Raw genomic sequence first — 11,338 nt, forward strand, 5'->3', positions numbered from 1 at the left:
AAATATCAATATCCAAGGACAATGCACCCGAAACAGAATAAATCTGAACAGACCTACCCCGAATCACTTACTATTCCGAATGACAAATATCAGAGATAAAGAGAGGATTCTGAAAGCAGCAAGAGAAAAGCAAAGTATCACATACAAGGGAAACTCGATAAGATTAAGTGCAGACCTCTCATTAGAAACCATGAAAAAGAGAAGAGAGTGGTATGATGTATTTAAAGTACTGAAAGAGAAAAACTGCCAATCAAGAATTGTGTATCTGGTAAAGGTGTCCTTCAAAACTGAGGATGAATTCAAAGTCTTCACAAACAAAAACTGATAGACTGTGTTACCAAAAGACCAGCTTTGCAAGAGATACTAAAGGGAGTGTTGTAGCCTGAAAGGAAAAAAGGGCAAGAGATTTGGAGAAGAGTTTAGAAATGAAGATTATTAAGCAAGTGTAAACTAAAAGATAGGAAGACAGACAATAGAATGATATGACAACAGAGAGCCAAGGACAAAATTGATTAAGTAATGCCTTTACAGTAATAACACTAAATGTTAATGGATTGAACTCCCCTACCAAAAGACAGCTTGATAGAATGGATTAAAAAAATATAAGCCGTCTATATTTGCCTACAAGAGATCCACTCCAGATGTAAGGACACAAGCAGGTTAAAAGTGAAAGGTTGACAGAGAAAAGGTGGCATTGGAGTGGGAAAAGTGGACATGAAGGCTGATGGGTATGGGGAAAGGCAGGAAGAGATGAGAGGTGGAGGCGTCTTTGGGACATGGAGCTGCCCTGGATGGTGCTTCAGGGGCAATCACCGGACATTGTAAATCCTCACAGGGCCCACTGGATGGAATGGGGGAGAGTATGGGCCATGATGTGGACCATTGACCATGAGGTGCAGAGGTGCCCAGAGACGTACTTACCAAATGCAATGGATGTGTCATGATGATGGGAATGAGTGTTGCTGGGGGGGGGAGTGGTGGGGTGGGGGTGGTGGGGTTGAAGGGGTCCTCATATATTTTTTTGTAATGTAATATTTTTACAAAATCAATTAAAAATTTTTTAAAAAAAGGTGCAATAGAGGTAATGAGAGTGAGGACCCATTTTTAAGAGTGGTAGAAGTAGAGAATCCAGAAATATCAGGAAGAAAGTTGCATAATTTTAAAAATTTCATTAAAAGTCTAGGAAAAGAAAAAAAAAAGTGAAAGGTTGGAAAAAGGTGTTCCATGCTAATAGTAACCAAAAAAGAGCTGGAGTAGACCAGATAACTGTAAAGTAACATTATAGTATATGAACAATACTCAGTGAAATTGGCATATTGTTCCTATGATCAGTATTCTCTAATTTTTTCATACAAAATAAACACTTGCTTTTAATTGAGGAGGGCTAGAGAAGGGATATATTTTTGGATACTTCATTTTTCTTTAACCTTTTCTTATTCACACTCTTTAATTAAAATAACCTATCTGGATCAATAATGATTTAACATGACTACTGCTGAAAAAGATTGAGTTTTTCTGCCTCATAAAATTATGAGTTAGCAAATTATCCGCTGTAATTCATTCCAGTAAGATGTGAAAAATTCCCAAATATGAATTTAATTATCTAGAAAGAATTATGGCCTAAATAGAAATTAAATAACTAAACCAATAATTTGTTTCATTCTTAAAGATTGTGGCCAATAGAGCTGTAATATAAAAATTAGAATTGTTATAATTTCTATTTGAATTATTATTGTTTGCTACCTATTTTTAAAAATTTATTATTTTAAATCTAACCTGGCCTTGCACACTCATTTAAAATTTGTAATTTCTTACATCTATTTTTCTATTTCTTTTACAGTTTTAAAATAAAGGGCTTTTAACAACTTTTTTTAAAAACCATTGATTATACACTTTGGATAGATCATATGATATGTAAATAGATCTGAATAAAACTGCTTAATAAACAAATAATTGTGCAAGAATAGCCAGAAATAGAAGCTATATAGAGCAGAGGAAACAGAGAGATTGAGATGTGAGGAATTTTCTTCTTTATCTGTTTTTTATTACTATTATTATTGAAATAATGAAAATGCTCTAATAATTGAAGTGATAAATGCACAACTATATGATTATATCAAATACCATAATTGATACAGTTTTATTATATGTACCAATAAAATTGATTTGTAAAAACAACATATACAGGACCTGTTTGCTGAGAAGTAAAAAATGCAGATGGAAAAAATCAAAGACCTAAATAAATGGAGCAATATACTGTGTGCATGGATTGAAAAACTCTCAACATAGTAAAGGTGGCAGTTTTCCTCAAATAGTACTACAAGATTAACCCCAATTCCTATTGAAATTTCAACGAAATTTTTTTTCAATATAGACAAGATTATTGTAAAATTTATAAGGAAAGAGAAAGGAATTGGAATATTTTGGTTTTTTTATTGTGATAACATATATATCATATCCCATTTTAACCAACTGCATGTATACAATTCAGTGATTCCAAACTGATTTTTTACAAAGGTGCAAAAGCAATTCTATGGAGGGAAAATAACCTTTTCAAGAACTGGTGCTGAAGCGACTGAACATCCATAGGCAAAAAAAAAAGAGCCTCGATCTAAGACACACTATATACAAAAATTAACTGAATAGATCATTGACTTAAAATGTAAATCATAAGTTTATAAAACTTTAGAAAAATTAGGAGGAAAACCTCCAAGTTCTAGGGCTAGGCAAAGAGTTCTTAAGTGTAACACTAAAAACACAATCAAAATTGATAAATTGAACTTAGTCAAAATTTAATACTTCTGCTCTGCAGAAGATCCTCTTACAAAGATGAAAAGAAAAGCTACCAGATGGGTGGTATCATGAACATTTATAATCCTAATTCAACTGCCCCTTGCAGATGGTTCTCAAGAGGGACTGGATTTTGCCCCTCAGTGGACATATGGCAAAATTCTGGAGACAAACTGGGGTGAAGAGAATTGAAACTTGTGCAGCATCCCATTTGTCACAACTTGGAGGATGCTACTGCATCTAGTAGGTAGAGGTCAAATATGCTGTTAAACATCCTACAATATGCAGGAGAAGCTCCCCCAACAAAGAATTCTCTGGCCCAAATGTCAATAATGTTGAGATTGAGAAACCCTGAAATAGATCCCAAAGTTGCACATGGCTATTCCAATAATACTCAATAGAACTGTGCTGCAGGAAAGATAGCAGTCTTAACTGATTATGATTAATATCTTATTTTTACTAATTTTATTAATTATTAGCCTCACAATAAAATCTGCCTCTGGTATTTGGAGCGGAGTAAGGAGTTCAGTATGTGATGAACTGGTCAGTTATATTCATTAAGTACCTTCTAGGTGTCAAGCACTTTGTGTATACTTTACATACATCTTTTTCCATTAGTCCAATATCATTGTCATCAGGCAATGTTGTTCTCAATTTTAGAAAAGTACATATGGTAGCTGGACTCTCTACATTCTGTAAGTCACATCATTTAGACAGCCATTCCCTCTGCCCATGCATAAGGCAAACAGGGGTGAAGAGAACTGAACTTGTCTAGCACCCAGGATTCAGGTACGATCATTCACACTCATTAGCAAACATTACCATCTCCACTTTAGAGTTCAAGACACAAAGTCAGAGAATTAGAACACTTGCCCAAGATCACTGTTAATAATGAAAAACACAGGATTTGACTTGAGACCTGTCTTGCTACAGTCTATGCTTCTTGAGATTGTATTGAGCAAGCAGACAAGTCACAAGAATGGGAACTGTTCCAATACCTGCCTGAGTACTGCTGTGGGATATTTTTCCATTTGTTTTGTTTTGTTTCTTTATATAATTTTTTAAAAATTAAAGCAGTTGTAGGTTTACAGAAAAGTCATGCAGAAAATAGTTCCCATACACACACACCGATTATTAACTGTGCATTACTGTGGTACCTTTGTTACAACTGATGAAACAGTATTATACCATTAACTATATTCTATAGTTTACATTAGAATTCACTGTTGTACAGTCTTGTTTTTTTAAAGCAATTTTATTGAGATATATTCACATTTTCCATTTGTTTTTGTGTCCTGAAATGTAAAGGGCTTTAAAAAGGGGTCAATAACCTGAGAATTACACTCAATTACAAAAATAAAAGTGATGATATAATAAATTCCTGCCTGATTCAATTCTAAATTGAGTTATTTTTAGAATATAAATCATGTTTACACCCGTCTTGAAAATAAGTACCAAAAACTCATCAGAAATCACTAGGTATTTCTCCTTTTAGGCCTCCTCTAATCTTTCTTTGTACTCTCCCACCCCCCCCACCCCCACACCCCCACACACACACCTCCACACCCTCAGCTTTTTCCTGAAAGCATCAATGTCACAGCCACTCGGAATAGCCTTTTCCCTAGTGAACTCTGTTCCTGTTAAATGGCTGCCTACTCCAGTAGGGTCAGGACTAAAATCTGGCACATAACCCAATTATTTAGTTTCCTCGGAGATAAAGAAATCTGTGTAAGAGTCAAACTAAAACAATTTGTTTCTACATGGGAATTTTCAGTGGAGGCCAGAGTTCCTGTTGCCGTATCTCTGACACTTTATCCATGAGGATGTTAACACTGGCCACCTCTCCCCCCCTTATCCCTGTAAGGCTTCATTTCTCCAAGGTTCCCTTAAAGCACAAAGCCACATTTATGCCTCCCTCCTTAATAGCACATGGCTTATTCATTCCATCCTTTTTAAACTATAATTCTCCTCCTCTCTTAGCCTAATCACTCACTGATACAGAAGACTGCCCAAGAGTACAGCCATCACTGCCAAATGATTTAAAATCTGGATCACAGTTTATCGTGATTATATGATGGCATAGCTCAGTAAAAAGAGCTCCAGTTTTGGTTTTATGCCTTAGTTTATTAGCAAGATATGACCTTGAAGTATCAGAGATATACTATATCCATCAGAGGTCTTTAGGGAAACTAGTATCAGACGTTCTCAAACTTGAGTGTGCATCAGAATTACCTGGAGGACTTCTTAAAACACAGATTGCTGGGCCCCTCCCCTTAGTTTGATTCAGTTGATTGGGAGTAGAGCCAAAAGCATTTTCATTCCTAACAAGTCCCCAAGCAATGCTGATGCTACTGGCCCAGGGACCACGCTATTGAGAACCACTACCTACCCCATTCAGTTGCTGGAATTCAAGTTAAAGTACAGCCTACCCTGGTACCTGGCACATGGCAGACAGTAAACAAATGACAGCTGTTGTTAGCATGACTGAATACTTGGCCTATTCTTTGTTTCCTGTGCACTCAACTGTTTCCCCACAAAATTAGACACTCTTGCTCAGAACAGCACTGACCTTGACATGAAAATCAATTAAGAGTTGACTAGGAAAGGACTTGTGGGATGCTAGCAATCATCCTAGAGGGAAATTCTATTTCACCCTGTGAGCAGCCACTTGAATAGTAGAGAATGATTTGCATAAACACATGGGTAATCATGCTCATCGATACAAAGGACATGAGCTTCCTCATGCATTGAAGAAAACAAGACTGCAGTGGCATCACGGACACTGCTGAACAGGCACCACCACACCAGGGCTCCTGTGGTGGGGCGTGTCTGAAGTTTCTTCATGGTCCCTCCCAAGTCATCTCCCAAGACAACTCTCTGTACCCACATGAGGCAAATTAGTTGATTTTTGTAAGCCACAAAGGAGTCTTAGGACTCCATGATTTTTTAATTATCACTTTTGTGTCTGTCACATCCACTGGGCATTAAGGACCTTAAAAGTGGAGATCTTTCCACAGGGTCTACTATAGCATCTGGCACGTAATGAGCATTCAATAATTGTGTCCTTATGTGTTAAGGGCTTTAAAAAGGGGGTCAGTAACCTGAGGATTAAACTCAATTACAAAAATAAAGTGATGTTGTAATTAATAAATTCTTGCTAACAAATTCAACATTTGTTGAACTAATTTTTTTTAGGAGGTACTGGGGATTGAACCCAGGACTTTGTACATGTAAAGCAGGTGCTCAACTACTTAACTACACCTGCCCCCCTTGAATTAAAGACAGCCACTCTCCCCCCACCCCCGCCCCCAGATGACCCCCTCATTTGTTTGCATGTTCTTTTATTTTTCTCTTTAGGAGGCATGGGGAACCAAACCTGGGACCTCCTGTGTGGGAGGCAGGCACCCAAATGCTTGAGCCACATCCACTCCCTGAATTTTAAGTTTTAAAAACATGCCTCTTCACGGCCTAATATTAATTTAACTACATCCTTGTTTTTATTAGGTGCTGTTATTGCATCATATCAAAGCTGAATCTGATAGTGAAGACTATAGTTGAAAGTCAATAATTATACTTACATCAAATTCATTTACACTGACCAGTAAAACCTTGGAACTAAGAGATTTTCAGCCAGGAAATTTTGTCAAAAACATCTTTTCTGAACTACATTCATCACAAACACACACAGCAATCTAATCACATTGCTTCCCCTAAAAGGTCCTTGATCTAAAACCCTCAACTAAGAGCCAAAGGATCTCTTAGCCACCTCATACAACCATATAACTTTAGAATAGGGTTATCTTTTATGGCCTTCAAGTCCTCATCAGTAGGGCAGAGGCCCAGAGGCATACAATTCAAAATAGGAATAAAATTTTGAATCTCCTCTTTTGTTCCACTCACTGATTCAGGAGAGTTGCAGACTTTGCTCTTTATTATCTAGTCATTCTTTTATCTTTATAATTCCCAGGGCATTAACCATTGTTCTTAGATTACTGTTCATTAACCACTCCCAAAATCAGAGATTCCCTAAAAAATTAACTGATTTGATTCCTAAGGGCAGAAAATCACATCCATTCATTCAATAAAACTAAATACTAAGTGCCAGACACTACACATGCTGAGTATTAGTCTGAAATTTGACTTTTTAAATTTTATTAGTTAAGATCAATCATTTTTTAGAATTAGAGGAAACCTTAGGACTCAGCTAGCCTAAGCTAACTCATTCATTCTACAAATGAGAAAACAGAGGTCCAGAGAAATGAGGAAACTAATCTAAAGCCACAACTCAAATCCTGAGTGACCCTAAGAAAAGTTTTAGGTAAAGACTCTTTAAGGGCATTAAGATTAAGATATGGAATTAACAGCATTACTTTCAAGGTCCCTATAATTGGAACACCTCAGGTACTTCATCTTGCAAAATGCCCAAACAAGAACATAGCAGAATGATTATTCTGTTCATGGGGCACTTAGGATTCTGTCAAAAATGATAAAAAAAGGAATTAAGTAGTGATTTGTTCCACTTCCAAGGGTATAGTCAAGCCATTTTAGGTGGAGACAACAAATAGTACCCTAAGTGAAATAACAGCCTCATTTAAATATATTATTGCAGACCATGAATTTGATTTTATCTACATAAAATTTTGAAAAATGTAATTGCTAAAGAGGCATTCAGACTAAATTTGATTATAATCTCTCACCCATTGTTGCTATTCATTATAGTTAACAATTCAACTAAACTAAAAAGCATTTATAAAAGCTTATGTAGCAATAGAAATCTTAGTAACCAGGCTCATATCTGGTAATTGAAATGTCTATTTTCATTAGCCCATAGCTACATTATATTGCTACAAATTTTAATAAATACCAACAGTCTTAACACTTATTTAAAAGATCTAACATTATACATCCTAGTGCCTCCAAAAATTCAAAATGATTTCCTTAGAAACTCCAATGTTGTGTGACTTCATCAGTTATTTCACTATGACACTGTACAAATCCAAAGATATATATTTGGCTGGAAAGGGAAATAAAAAACAACCACAATTACTTTCTATAGTAAATGTATACTCGTCCATTATTATGAGTATAGAATCTTAAACAAAAATGATGCTTATCTTTCAAAAATTTTATATATATTATATATATGTATATAAAAATTATATTTTTATATTATTTTGTTGTACACCCCATCAGGTAAAATCTTAAGGTATGTACCTCCAATATATAGTTATTAATATTACATAATGCCCTATATAGCAGTAATAGTATTTACATTATAAAAACACAAATTCTGAATGGATAAAGGATAGTCATGACAAAAACATTTTGTTCACTAAAACAGTTTTAGTGAAAGCAATGTGGTTCACTCATTAATTCTGGAAACTTGAGTTAATACCCTGTGATACAGCAATTTAAAAGCTGGTTCTGGGAATGGATGTGACTCAGGCGGATGAGTGACTGCTTCCCACATGGGCAGTCCTGAGTTCAGTCCCCCGTGCCTCCTAAAAACAAAGAAACAAAACAACAAGCAAACAAAAGAAAACGCCCACTCAGGGGCACCTATGCAGCTCAGCGGCTGAGCACCAGGTTCCCATGAGAGGTCTAGGGTTCAATCCCTGGCCCTGGTACCTCAAAAAAAAAAAAAAGCTGGCTCTAAGTTTAGCTTAGTGATAACTTAGTTTTAATAATTATCATAGCTGTAAGAAGATTCCTAAGTAATACAATGTCTAGGATTTGCTTTAAAAATCTCTGGCAAAAAAAAAAAAAAAGGAGGTGTGGAAATATAGAAACAAGATTAGTAAAATATCAAAGATTGTTTGAACCTGAATGATGGGTAGAGATAATTATACTTTTATCCTTTCATGTACGATTGAAAAATTCCACTATGAAGTTGAAAAGACTTCAGAAAGATACATTAAAGCTTACCATTGACTATGCTTCCTATCCAGCAACTGTATAAATGTTTTTCTTGAAAACTAATCAAAATTTTGTTTTTGCAAAAATAACTGAAAGGTAAGCATATCTAAATATTTAATGGATTAAAAAACAACTGAAACTCATTAATAGGTCAGAATATTCTGGAAGCAGATATGGCTCAGAGCTGATATGGTTAAGTGCCTGCTTCCTGCAAGGAGGTGCCGGATTCAATGCCCAGTGCCTCCTAAAAACAAAAAAAAAAAAAAACAAGCAAACAAATTAAAAAACTACCTCAGGGGAGCAGATGGGGCTTGGTGGCTGAGCACCAGCTTCCCACTATACAGTTCAATCCCCTGCCCCAGTACCTCAAAAAAAAAAAAAAAACAACTATTTTTTTCCAAGTTCTTTACACAGGTATCTTATAGATGACACACTGCTTTTACCAACATTACAAAACAATGGAAACGTTTCTCATTGGCCATTTAAAAATATGCTCACTCCGTAATACAAATTAGTTTCAGAAAGCAATTATTTCCTCATGAAATGTTAAAATATCATCTTTTCATGGAGACAGATTTTTTTTATTTTAATGTGTACAAGATATAATACTAAAAATCACTTGGCATCACAGAAAAAAAAAAGCAGGATATTTTCAAAATGAAAAATGCATAACATTTCAGAATATCTTGATAAATCAGAGTAATACCATCAAGTTTCATAAAACACTCCCAATCTTGAGATTCAACCATTTAATATAATCCATAAATCACCATAATTGGGTGCTTGTAAACTTCAATGTTTTATAAGCTGAAATAAACAAGACAATTTGTTCCAATCAACAACTCCTCTAACTATACAACTCATGTGACCTTTTAAAGTTTAGAAAATATTCCATCCGTTTCCTACTCCTCAATGATCATTTACCAACTGTGAAGAGCACTGCTTCAGACATTGACAATTCTCAGGTTACTAAGCTAATGAGTGCAGGTTAATGAAGCACATATTTAAAATTTGACACTAATTAACTTTTTTTCAAGGAGGTAAAGCAGAACGAATCAGGACCTTGTACATAGGAAGCAGGCTATCAGCCACTAAGATATATCCACTCCCCAATTAGCTTCTTATAAAGAATTCAGTATAATACTTTAAGGTATGAAGTAGGTAATAAAATCTCATTTTATTGGTAAGAAAACTGAGACTGAGTGGCCATCCCCAAATAATATGCATCTAGATCAGATCATTGTCCATGTTTATGGCAACAAACACTGGTTTTTCTTTCATTATGTTCATCCAGTATTTCCTGAACACCAAATACATGCTAAGTATTACAAGATAAAATGACAGGTAAAACAGGAAGCCCACTGCAGAGACACAAAGAAAAGGCACATGTCATGAAACAAAAACAGCTTTTTGCTGGGGGAAGGGCTTTCCAGATCATCCTGTCCTACCCCAAATAAATACTTCATTCTAGAGACTGAAAGTCACTGAGCTAAGGACAAGGGTAGATAGAGGGGATGAGAAAAGTGTAAATGGGATACTATGATAAAAAACTCTTTGTGACCGGTGGCTTAAAAGATAAGTCTTCCTCACTCACACACTAAGCCACTAAGGTCTCAGCTAAACAGTTTGGGGGGGAGGGCAAGTACAGGGAAGGGAGTGGATGTGGCTCAGGCCGATGGGTACCTGCCTCCCACATGGTAGGTCCCAGGTTCAGTTCCTCTGTGCCTCCTAAAGAAAAACGAGCAGAGCAAAAAAGAACAAGCAAACAAGAGAGCCAACTGGGTGGAGGGTGAATATAGGGGTAACAAGAGCACTTCCAAAGTTTTAAAAACATCTGATGTACCTTAAACACCATGTAATATGGCCTCTAAAATAGTATCAGGACTTTTGAGGCAAAGGTCCGAATTTTACCAGGTATAGCCTTCAGTAGCAAAATGGGGTAATATTAGTTTCACCTCCCAGGTCTACTGCGATAAAATGAGCTAATCATTTTATAGTGCTGATGTGATGTAAAACCAGTTATGTGAGGCTGACATCCTTAAGAATGTTTCTTCCCCTGTAAACAGGTGGCTTAGAACCACTTGAAAGTAACATGGTACAAAGCAACTCAAAATCCATTAGAAGACATCTGCTCCACTTTCCAACGACTAAGGCAGAACCTGGAGCTACTAAGGCCACCTAAATGTTGCTCCAGAATCCTAACGTCAGAGCTTTCATTCCATGGAAAGCAATCAAGTAAATAACCCACCAAGCTTATACATTTAGAATATATTGAAATCTATTTAAATGTCTTACACTTCACTTTTTAAAAGTCCATTTAAGATCTAATAAGATTTTGTGTATACTTTGAATAAACTGTATGCTTTATTAACATGTATCAATAATATTGATTTGTTTAAAAAATAAAAAAATAAAAAGAATTTATGTATAAAAATTCAATGAGTAAAACCTTACTTTGTCACCAGGTTCTACTGTTGGGAAAAACTTCCTATCATCCAGTTTTCTCGGCCTGTTTCTGGATACTTCTGAAACCTGTCCTCTCTCTTAGGGCAATACAAATAGAATGTAAGCACCACCCTTGGTTTGCATCATCCTTGAACTCTTTACTTTTTGCGCTCCATTCTTTTATCAG

The sequence above is a fragment of the Dasypus novemcinctus genome, chromosome 25, assembly GCF_030445035.2.
Source record: "Dasypus novemcinctus isolate mDasNov1 chromosome 25, mDasNov1.1.hap2, whole genome shotgun sequence".
In the NCBI taxonomy this organism is placed as follows: domain Eukaryota; kingdom Metazoa; phylum Chordata; class Mammalia; order Cingulata; family Dasypodidae; genus Dasypus; species Dasypus novemcinctus.